A 12379-nucleotide genomic window follows, 5' to 3' on the forward strand; every position below is an offset into this window, starting at 1 on the left:
ATCTTAACTTTGGAAAATCATTAAAAATTGTACAATAATGATTATAGGTTATAATTTATATGCTTAAAATCCTTAATGAGTCTATTTTCAAAAGAAATAGATGGAAGTGTCATCTGATTCCTGTACTATGTGATAATTAATTCAAATTGAGGAGAGTTCGGAACTATTAGATAGCAAAATAGGGGTAAATTTAAGGAATAAATTGTACTTATTGGCTAGACCAAAAATTATAAAAATTTTATAGTAAGAAGATATGTGAGTCTAGTTTTAGGGAAAATTAATGGTTCTCAAATAAGAGTCCCATAGATCTATATACGAATAATTTAGTGACTATGACTCAGAAAAGTAGCTTGACAGGACTTTGAATAAATAGAAAGAAATTTAAAAATAGCATGTTATCACATTGCTTATTATTTCTCATTCGAGCTTACTAAACGTAAAGCTTACTCCCTCATTTCCATTTCCTTTGCATTTTTAGGTCGGCTCAGGGTTCAAGATCGTCAGAGGCAGCATCACCTATCAAGACATCATCATTGGAATATCAATATATTTATGGTAGCGATTCCAAGTGAGTGGCATGTATAGGGATTTAGTTTTATGATAGATGTTGTTATGAGTATCTAGATGTATTGGCTTATAATGATTCGTTGTATATATCCATGAGATACGGCTTATAATGATTATGGCTTGTAATCCTATTTATTCATGTTAATCCCTAATGTTTGTGATGTGGATATGCTTGTTGAAAATGTATGTTGGTGTATAACATGTGTGTATGATGAATGCTTCATGACCAATCGAACTGGTCATTGCTATGAGAAAATGCATGATATAGAAAAAAAAACATGATGATGTTGATTGAACTTGAATGCTCAAGGTCTAATGACACAAGTGATAAGTGAATAATTCTAGATTATTAGTAAAGGTTGTGCGATAGTAAGATTAATGGTCATGGATGTTTGCATTTAGACTTAATATTGCACGAGCATGCAAAATACATGAACAACGACATGTTAATGTTAAGAATATATCTTAATAAAGGAGGTTAAATCATTAAAATAATGCCATGATATGTGTCCTTAATATATGTAATAAACTGTGGAAATTAAGGGTAACACAAAGGCTTGGAAAATAGCCTAAGTGTTAGTCACACGAGCAGAAACACGATCATGTGTCTCATCTGTGTGGAGGGCACGGCCTAGCACACAGGCATGTGGCTTGGCCGTGTGGTTCATTTTGCGTAATGATGTCATAGTCAGAAAGTTACACGGCTTGAGGACATGGGCGTGCTGAAGACACACAGGCATGTCCCTATGTCCACACAGGCGTGTGGCTCCGCTTCATGGAAAAATTTCATAAATTTTCTCGAACCTTCCAAATTTCTCGATTTAGTCCCTAATTACTTTCATAGCACGCTTAAGGCCTTGTAGGCCCAAATAAGGGACTTTAAGATAGAAATTGAAAATTTTTAAATTTGAACAAAATTTTATGGTCCGGTTTGCATGATTGTTTATGTTTAAGTCTGGTAATGCCTCATATCCTGTCCCGACGTAGGACATGGGTAGGGGGCGTCACAGGAAAATTGGTCATTTTATGATATGTGCCATGCTATTTGGCCAAATTGTGAAGGCCTATGATAATGATGATTCATTTTGTAATAGCCATGTGATATGGATCATATTTGATCATTTGGGTTGTAATCTAATTACCCATGCATGCATGTGCTAGTGTTTTGATGGTAGGATATGTTGTTGCTTGGTGAGTGAAGGATAATGATTTGATATGTTTTTGATTGATGAATGTATGGTAAAGTATGAATTGGGTGCTAAAGGATAAGAGATGACCTAATGGCTTAAAATGACTATAAGTATGAATGCAGAACTTCAAGTCATGATAATAAGTTTAATAATGCATGAAATTGGTGTGGAATGCCTATAAATAGTGTAACAAATGAATGTGCAATAGGATGACTTTATGAAGACTTGAGAGTGCCATGGTGTGGAATATTTGAGTGCTTAAATATGTCATGTTGCATGTTATAAAGAATGTTTTTGGAAAATAACCTTTAAATGGTCCACAGGGGTAGACACACGGGCATGTGTCTAGACCGTGTGTCACACACGATTTGTCCCATCGGCGTGTTGAATGCCGTGTGTCCTCTGCACCTAAAATTTTTAACTCAGTATGCGTCGTAGTAAACACATGGGCAGAGACCTGGCTGTGTGTCTCAGCCGTGTGGAGGACACGGCCTAGCACACGGGTGTGTGCCTTGTCTGTGCGCCCCTAAATGAGTGATGATGTCATAAATAAAATGTCCAGGTTTTAGGACATGGGCAATGGCACGGGCGTGACTAGGCCGTGTGAGGGACACGGGCGTGTGCTCGGTCATGTGAAAACCCATGTAGGTTCAAAATGAAAAATAAATTTTAGTAATTTTACACGGGTAAAGGACACGGGCATGTCCCAATACACACAAGCGTGTCCCAATGCACACAAGCATTCTCGATTGCTTTTATTGTACGTTTTGGACCTCGTAGGTCCATAATAAGGATAACATGATCTTGTTTGATCGATTTTAATTTGGAATGAAATTTTGTGATCCAGTTTTGCATGTTTGTGAATGTTTAAGTCCAGTAACACCTCGAACCCTGTCTTGGTGTCGATTACAGGTAAAGGGTGTTACATTGATTGTGTTTCTGTATGTTTTGACTCTTAGCTAAGTCTTAATAAGGGTGGTCGAGACTTTTTTTTAGCTTTAACTTGTGTGTTTTATTAGTTATAGCTTTATGGAAGCAACTCTTTCGTGTGTTGTTCGATGTTATTATGAAATTGATTCTGAATCCGGGTTAGTGATTGTACACATTTCTGAATCTATTTGATCAGTGTGTGGGTGTTTGTTTGTAGTGCTTATTCTATGGCTGTAGAAGAATTCTGTGATTAATTGACTGGATGTGGGCTTCTGTGTCCGTATGACTATCTAAAAGTTATGTATTTTGATTCTGTATGTAAGACCCCTCACCTGTATTCAACGCCGGAATAGGGTTACGGAGCATTACCAAACTTATAATACAATTAAAGATTCATTTCACATACATTTTCAAATTTCAAATAAACATTATTCAAATTCAAACACATTGCCCCTATTACGAGCCTACGAGGTCCAAAACATGCATTCGGGGTGGTTTGGGACTAAACCGATAAACTCAAGAGATTTTTACAAGACTTAGAAAATTTTTCAAACTATAGGGGACACACGCCCGTGTGGCCCAGCCGTGTGTCTCACACGGCCAAAGACATGCCCGTGTCACAGGCCGTGTGGACATTCGAAATGGGATCACATGGTCATGTCTCAGCCCGTGTCCAACCCCGTGTAACTCTCTGACTTGGGTCACACAGCCAACACACATGATCGTATGACTATCCTGTGTGCCCTAAAAATGGCCATTCACACCTGTGTGCCAGGTCGTGTGCTAGGTCATGCCAATCATGTAGGGTATACTGACTTATGCCACACGGCCAAGTCACACGCCCGTGTGCTGGGTCGTGTGGAGCTTACTGACTTTATTTTTAAATCAACACTAGGGGACACATGGCTGTGCAACATAATCGTGTGTCATACACGACAGAGATACATGCCCATATGGATAAAAATAGACTATTTACCAAGCCATTTTGCCACCCAATTTGCATGTACCTACATCAGCTCAAATGGCACAAAACATGGCTAGCTAGGCATATAAATCAACTCCAATCAAACTCAATTCATACCATTTCAATACCAACCATTACAAGTCACCCAATTACCACAACATACCAACCAATTTCATACCAAAACTCACTTTTACAATACATCAAGATAACCAATTCCAAATATGCATTATTTGCTCAGATTCACTAGCATACCAAATCACTTCTCAATCATTTAATACCTATAGTTACCAAATATTAATAAGCATAACAAAACCATATTTAAACACCTAACCAAATTCATATACACATATATAAATATACAATCAAAACAACCAAATTAAGCCAAATCTCATGGCTATATACAAAACCAAAACATTTACATTTACAAGCCAATTCAAATGGCTAAAGTCATTACCAATCCATATACCAAAATGACCAAACTCCTATACATGCCATATACTTAAAACACTTAAGTTCAAAAGTACCAAGAGATAGTTGGATAGTGTGATGAAATCTCTGACAATCCCGAATCCAAGCGAGCTTTGATTTCACTATAAAACATAGAAAATTAAACAAAGTAAGCTATAAAGCTTAGTAAGTTCGTATAACATTTAAATCAACTCATCATATATGCTAATTTTAAGTAAATAAACCATAATATAACATATCTTATAATGAGTCACCAACCTACCACATTTTCATTTACAAAGTTAGATGTAACTTTCATAATTTTCCTTCATTTCAATATATTGTTCGGTTCATGTACATACCTATACCATCCTGTATCAATCTCATACTTATCCACATCTTTGACATACCTTTGAACCACTCGGAATGCTATTGGATACTCGAGAAACTTGCACCCTAAGTGCCACATATATATAGCCGAAGCTATCTCGATCTCATATCACATATAATGCTCAAAGTAGAGGTATCAACGGGTCTACTCACACAAGCTGACGAGTATCCACAACACATGCCAAATAACTTAGCCACCGATAGGATGTACAGACCAGCACCCAAATCACATAACCCCTAATGACATGTCATTTGTATCCTAAACTATTCCTAAGGTTCAATCAGGATTTCACACTTGCTGAATTGTCACCGAACATGTTCGCAGTGTCGTATTTACAATTTATACAATATCAAATCATTTAAAGCACAATTATAATAATGTTTAATTCAATGAACTTACCTCAGATACAAAAACGATGAATTAAGTCGATTAATTCGAAACTTTGTTCTTTCCATGATCTCAATCTGTATTTTACCTTTATTGATCTAAATGTATCAAAATTAACTTATTTAATTATCACTCTATTCAATTTAGTCCAAAATACACTTTAAAGCCACTTTACACTTTTGCCCCTAATATTTCACATTTTTACAATTTAGTCCTTATTTCATAAAATCACAAATTCATGCAATTCAATCAAAACCTGTATTGCCTTAAATTTTGGGCCTAGAAGTATTAGCTCTTGAGCATGGGAACAATTAGGAGGTTGCACATAAATGTTTAGTTGTGCAAGAAAGTGACACAACTGTGTATCTACTTCAATGGTTATGTGTTTTGGGAGAGTCTGAGAAGTCTTGGGTTCAAGCTTTGGCTTGTGTAAAAATTTTGTTTTAAATGGATAAACCCTTGTCCCTAGTCAGTAGGATTTTAAATAAAAGTGGGTAAAACATGTTAGAGTGAGCATGCTGGTCTGGTAGTCAATAGGAGTGGTAGTGAGCAGGAGGTCTGAAGTTCGAGTACTGACGCAAGCACATAATTTATTTTTTTATTACAAGTCCATGGAGGTGTTTAGTCTAACCAAAATTGGAGTGTTTGAGGGGATTGGGGGTTGTATCCGAATTTTAGGAGATTATTGAGGAATTTCGGTTGTTAGGGGAATTTGAGAAGTGTTTTGGGGAGGAAAATATGGATAGAAGAGGTTGTGTAGAGTTCAAATTAGTTGGGGGAGTGATGTAAGGTGATTTTCAAGGAAGGGGTCAAGGGAAGGGAAGTAGTGTGCCAAAATTGAACTCTTTCTCAAAAGAATTCGGCTTGGCTTTTGTCCTCTCAACATTCGGCCAACTATCTTCTTCTGGTCGAAATTGCTTCTACTACTTCCTCTCTCTTTTCTCTCTCTTTTGCAAATTGAGTTTGTTTTCAGTGATCTCTATTCTCAAGTCTATCGGTTCCCCTATTTTCTTTTTCTTTCTGTTAAATTTTGGGAGGTGTGTTTCGGCTAGAGTCTTGCTTAACAATTATTTCTTTCTTCTTCATTGCTGACTACCGTTTTCTTATTGCTATCGAAAATCCTTTTTCCCTTCTCCTTATTCGAAAATCCATTACTTTTCCTCTGCCGAATTGATACTGCTTCTTCTTCCTCTTATACATTTCAAGCCTCCACTGTGTGTAAGGGTTAATCTCATTTCTTTCATTGTAAATCTAGGGTGAGGGGCTATGCTAGTTCCAATTTTGCTTTCTCTCTAATCTCATTATTTTCGTTTCACTCCTTGGCCATCTCGTTTATACTTCCATTAGTTGGGTCTCTTGATCTTTTTGGTAAGTACTATAGACGAGATCTTGATTTCCTTTCTTCTTCGGCTCTTAGGTGGTGACTAATAGAGATTGTTATGTCAATTGAGGAAGATATAGAAAACTCTTAATCAATCACCAAGGATTAAATTCACGGGAATCGTAATGGTTCGATTGGAGGTAACTCTAAAATGTTCATGGTTGGAGTATTGGTTTTGGGTTTCGTTTAAATTGTAAAGTAGGACTGATCATGGGGTTTGAATGGTCTAATGCAAGTTCGTAAGGTCCCGAGTGACTGTGCGTGATGAATCGAAACTAGGTGTATAGGTGTGTAAAAACACTACCCCTAATCGTAAATCGGCAAAAGCCGAAATAAGTAACCAATGACACTACATAGGTGTGGGTGATCGTGTGATTCATAACAAGTAATAAATATTTATAATGAAAATCAAACCTAGACTAACTATTATCACGACGAAAAGGCAAGCGCACCTATCGAACAATAGTATAGTAATGGCAAGACCAGGATATCGTATCTAAGGGAACCAAAAGTACTAGTAATAACTATCTTTTTATTATCTAGCCTAGGAATAAAAGGGTTTGTTTTAATTAGCTAATTATTTAAACTATGAATGCACAGAGAAAAGAATTGGGGAATTGCTTTTGGGAAAATCGATTGACTTGAGACAATACTTGAGGAAAAATCCACCTAGACTTTATTTGTTATTCTAGCTCCGAATCGGACAATTTATTCATTCAACTTGTTTCGTAGAGATCCCTAAGTTATGTTATTATCCCTATTCAAGACTAATAACGTCTAATCCCTAGATTGAATAACCGAGACTTTTCTCTAATTAACACTCTAGGGTTGCATTAACTCGATCTATGGATCCCCTTATTAGGTTTCACCCTAATCCGGCAAAATCTTGTCACCCTATTTCTAGGCGCGCAATCAACTCTGCTTATTTATGACAAATGTACTCTTAGACAGGGTTTATTCCTCCTCTGAATAAGAGCATGTCTTGAATCAGTATCCTCGGATATCAAAACAAGAATTAAGAGCACATAATTAAGAACAAGTTAAATATTTATCATACGATTTAGAAGATAATAACAAGATTTGTCTTAGGTTTCATTCCCCTTAGGTATCGAAGGGGTTTAGTTCATAATAAAATAAGAGTACATCTCAAAAGTATAAAAATAACAAAACATGAAGAAATCTCTAAAACCCCTGAAGGAATTCTGAGAGAGATTTCAGTCTTGGAGTAGCTCCGGCTTTTTTTGGGATGGATCGTCTGGCTTCCTTCAAGTAATTCCTGGCGCGTGGTTCTGTATTCCAAAAAAGTTCTGGAAGAGGCCCCCCTCTAGGTCATACTTAGGGTGTTTATATAGGCTTTGGATTGGCTGTCTTCCTCCCTAAGTACCCTTTTTCGTGTAAAATACAACTCTTTGAAAAAGGTACACGCCTGTGTGCCACAGCCGTGTGATGTGATTGCCAAGCCGTGTTTGATCCGTTAAATTGCCACGGCCGTGTGGGCTCAATGGCCAGGCCGTGTGAATCGTGTAAACCTTGGTTGACACCCCCGAAGGCCACGAGCGTGTGAGATGCCTGTGTGGCAAGGCTTAGGCCGTGTGATCTTTTCGATTCGATCTGTTTTGTCCTTTTTTAGCTCGTTTTTGGCTTTTTTTCACTCTTGGTGCTCTCCTGAGTACAAAACATGAAATAATCGGATTAAGAGCACCAAAATCCACAAATCTAGTAGTAAACATCCATGAATATGCTAAGTATTTGGGGTAAAACTTTGTATAATTTGGCGTTTATCAAATACCCTCACACTTAAGCATTTGCTTGTCCTCAAGCAAAACTCTCATTTACTGCTAGAATTCATTCTTTTCAATCACATGATCAGTATTGATAATGTTACAAACTATTCCACGAAAAATCATATAGTGAGAATTTAACTATAGGGTCATTAAAAGCCTCAAACAATCTAAATCGAATATTTTGATAATAAAATCATAGGTAATCTCCTTCCTCTAAGTAATTAACTTTAGTCCTAAATATGCAAGAGATGACATCCTCACTAAAGATTCACTCAAATCACTCAAAGTGTTTAAGGTTCAAGATTAAGCACTCGATTGTCTAACATGAAAAGTTATTACCATAGGCTTGCATGAAAATCAAATCTCCACCACTTATAAATGATATGATACACTAATCAAAAGGTCTTTGCATGGTTGTAATGGGGTGTAGGTTACAGGTATGGATACAAGCTGAAGAATAGGGGTTAGAATCGAGATAATTTCAATATGTTACCCCACTATCAAAAACTTAATTACTGAACCACAAACAAATATCTAGAACTATTTTACATGAGTTCATGACAACTTTAGCTTGCTGAGAATTACATTTTTTTTATCAACTCATCAAGTTAATACAATATAGAAATCATATTTCATGATTCAGTAACAAAAAATGGGAACATAGTGAGGTAATAATATTAAATTTAATCTCGATAAAAAGGTAAATTAAGTAAGAAGATTTCAACAATAATGGGTTAAAGGTTAATATTAAGGGTAATACAAGAATTGCTTTGTTGGGCTCAAGGGGGTTTACTAGGGGTTAATTGTGGAAGTAGGCTTTTCATGGCATGAGTGGGTTAATCGTAAGTGCCTTAATCATTTAGATATATCAAATCAAATGGTGTGGTCTCGACATGCATAATTAAGCAAGTTCTAGTATAACAGTTCAATACTGACGCACTCAAAGCAATAATAAAAGTGAGCATGAAAAGATGAATAGATGCTCAAAAGGCTCAAAAATCTCACAAAAAATTATGGCTTTTTGATGTTTAGACTCATGAATTCTAATTAAAAGTAATACATAGACTTGGAGAAACAACCTATAATTTTAATTTCTTAAAAATCAACTTATCATGCATGATTCTCTAATGTCCTAAAGTTTAAATAATCAATGCATAAATCCCTATGTTTTAATTCAAGATATATCAATCAAAATCATAAATCAATTAAAATTTATCCTAAATATGATATGCGAGTTTTTCATGAGAACAAGGTGATTATTCAATGATCTTTTTCTGATAGTGAAATAAATATCTCCCACACTTAAGATGTACATTGCCCTCAATGTACAAAGATAGATGTTAGAGTATAAAAAGAATATAGGAGAGAAGTGAAACTTCCTGTATGATGAATTCCTCGAACTTAGAGTTTTGGAGAGTGATCAGTTTGACAGTGGAGGAGGATACTCCAGATGTCATAGAGGTTCATTAGGCCATAAGTCCTGTGCCAAAAGAATATTATATCTAGTGGTAGCTATGATCGTGGTCGAGCAAGACATGGCAGTCGTGGAGAACCTTCCCCGGTGGAGTTGTAGTTCCTATGTGATGATGAGCTTAGGAGTTCTCTATAACTGTGATAAAATCAGGAACTTTTTAGGAGATATTAGGTAGTATAAGGATTCGAAAAGAAATAACCAAAATAAAGAATAAAAAAAATTCTAAAATCTAATAAAAATAATAGAAATAGTTTCAATAATAAGTAAAAACAGAAAATAATAAATAAATATTTCTAAACATCTTCATCGCTGGATGGTTTACGAAGCGAGACTGGTAATGAGATGGGAAGGTGCTGACAACTCTACTGTAGAGTAGCATCAATGTTGTCAAATTGTTGAAAACACTGAAGCTCAAATCGGGTGAGGTGCTCAGAGATGTTAGCATATGAAGCTGCCACATGAACTGGACGAGAGGGTAGTGGTGGCTGAAAATAGGGATCAGGGAGTGGAGAAGGGGAGATTTCGGCTAGGGCTTTTGAAAGGAAGAAGAAAATGAATAGCGATTTGCTTATATAGGGGAGGGCCACACAGCTTAGGGCCACGCGCATGTACTTATGAGGGTGAGCTCGTATGTTTCGAATTTTACAATTTTAGGTCATGCTTGGCTATTCTCCCACGCCCGTGTGTCTTGGACGTGTGTGGTACACGGCCATATCGTACGGCCGTGCCTAGCGTTGTTCGCTTCTCTCCCGCCCTTGTTAAGGTACCACGCCCGTGTATTATTATCCACGGCTTAACGGCACGAGTGTGTGTCACACCCGTGTCGAAGAACAAAATCGAGCCTTATCCCTGGCATGCCCGTGGGTTTCCATTCCCACGCCCGTATACGTATCAAGTTCACCCACGACCATGTCGCACGACCGTGGGGATTTATCACATCCAATCATTTACCTTGTTTTCGCACAGCCGTAACCCACGGTCATGTTCCCCTTTGTGTTGGTCACACGACCTTAAGCACGACCGTGTGATAGGCCGTGTGGCGTTGGGAACCTGTGCTTCAAAAACCCTGTGAGTGACCTAAATGTTTATAAAACTTGAATTTAAAATAAGTTAAAATCGTTAGTACTTGGGTTGCCTCCCGAGAAGCACTTGTTTATAGTCTAAGCTCGACTGTTACCTTGTTGGTATATTCAGGGCGGTTTGTGGAGTCGTAATTCCTCTCCATCGACTTTAAAATTCTCACCATTATAAAGTTTGAGACGGTGTCCATTTTCTTTGAAAGTACCGTATGATGGGTGACTTACCTCCACCGTACTGAATGGAAAAATACTAAGTACCGTAAGAGGGATTTCCTCATTCGGCGTGGTAGTGACAATGTGAGGATCTGTGGCATCTAGTAAGACTTTATCGCCAACCTTAAGTTGATTTGGAGAGGTGTCGGCCTTATTTTGGCATAGTTTCGATTTATCATGTGTTCTCGGATTGTGTGCTCGCCATTCATCTAGCTCCTCTATCCGTAGCCTTCATTCTTCATGAGTGTGTCCTCCATCATTTCTGGAACATGGCTCGTGAACTTCTTTGAAGCTCAATTTCTGCAAAGTCATATTGTCAGTTTTAGTAGATTGGTGTGGGTTATTACCTGCAATGTTTGATGTGATGCCAGAATTATGAGCTTGAAGGGTGATCGTGCCGTCTCCTACGTGAAGCGTGGGCTCACCTGTGCCAACATCAATAATGGTTTTAGCAGTTGCTAAAACGGGCCTCCCTAAAATCGAAGGGGTGTTATTATCCTCCTCATGTCTAGAACAACGAAATCAACGGGAAATATAAACTTATCTACTTTCGCTAGTACATCTTCAATAATACCCCTAGGAAATCTTATAGTTTTATCTGCCAATTGAATGCTCATCCTAGTTTGTTTAGGTTTCCCAAGACCTAGTTGCTTAAACATTTTGTATGGCACGACGTTAATACTAGCCCCTAAATCAGCTAATGCATGACTTATATCTAAACTACCAATTAAGCAAGGAATTGTAAAACTCCCTAGATCTTTCAATTTTTCGGGTAGATTATTCTGTAGAATAGCTGAGCAGACTGCATTTAGCTCCATATGCTACGCTTCGTCCATCTTCCGCTTGTTTACTAAAAGCTCTTTTAAAAATTTCATTGCATTTGGAATCTACGACAAAGATTCAATAAACGGTAAGTTAATATGTAATTTTTCCAAAAGTCTGAGGAATTTACCGAATTGTTTGTCTGAGCGGTCTTTCATTGTCGCGTTAGGGTATGGGACACGAGATCTATATTCTTCATTCACCGGTTTGTTTGTATTTTGATCTACCTCACCTTGACCCTTGCTTACCACAGTTTCTTGCCTCGGTTCTGGTTCAGGCTCAATGACTCCTTCGTCATCTTGAATATTAATTGCGTTGAGTTGTTCCCTTGGGTTAGGTTTAGTATTACTTGGAAAACTACCTTGTGGTCGTTCGTAGATTAGTTTGGAAAGCTGGCCTATCTGAGGTTCGAGTCCTTGGATCGATGCTTGTTGATTTTTAAGTGCTGTCTCGGTGTTCTGAAAATGAGTTTCCGACAACAAAATAAACTTTGAGAGCACTCTTCAAGGTTTGGCTTCTTTTCCTATTGGTAGGGTGGTTGTTGGTAGCCCGAAGGATGTTGTGGTCTTTGATTTCCTTGACCGCCCCATGAGAAATTTGGGTGGTTCCTCCAACCTGCATTATAAGTATTACTGTATGGGTTATTTTGAGATCGAAAGTTTTTTTTACCCATATAGTTGATTTGTTCTTCTTCGGTTGTGGGATTGAAGGATTGATATTCTGTATGCACACCTCCTCCACTTGAGTCAC

At 37.5% G+C, this 12379-nt stretch overlaps 1 protein-coding gene across 1 annotated transcript in view; it reads left to right on the plus strand.

The window, feature by feature from the left end:
- LOC121205012 (uncharacterized) overlaps positions 1 to 12379 on the plus strand; it is a 42860-nt gene that overhangs the window by 4956 nt on the left and 25525 nt on the right. The gene's annotated exons all lie outside the window — the stretch shown is intronic.

This window comes from Gossypium hirsutum, chromosome A08 (assembly GCF_007990345.1).
Source record: "Gossypium hirsutum isolate 1008001.06 chromosome A08, Gossypium_hirsutum_v2.1, whole genome shotgun sequence".
NCBI classification, from domain to species: domain Eukaryota; kingdom Viridiplantae; phylum Streptophyta; class Magnoliopsida; order Malvales; family Malvaceae; genus Gossypium; species Gossypium hirsutum.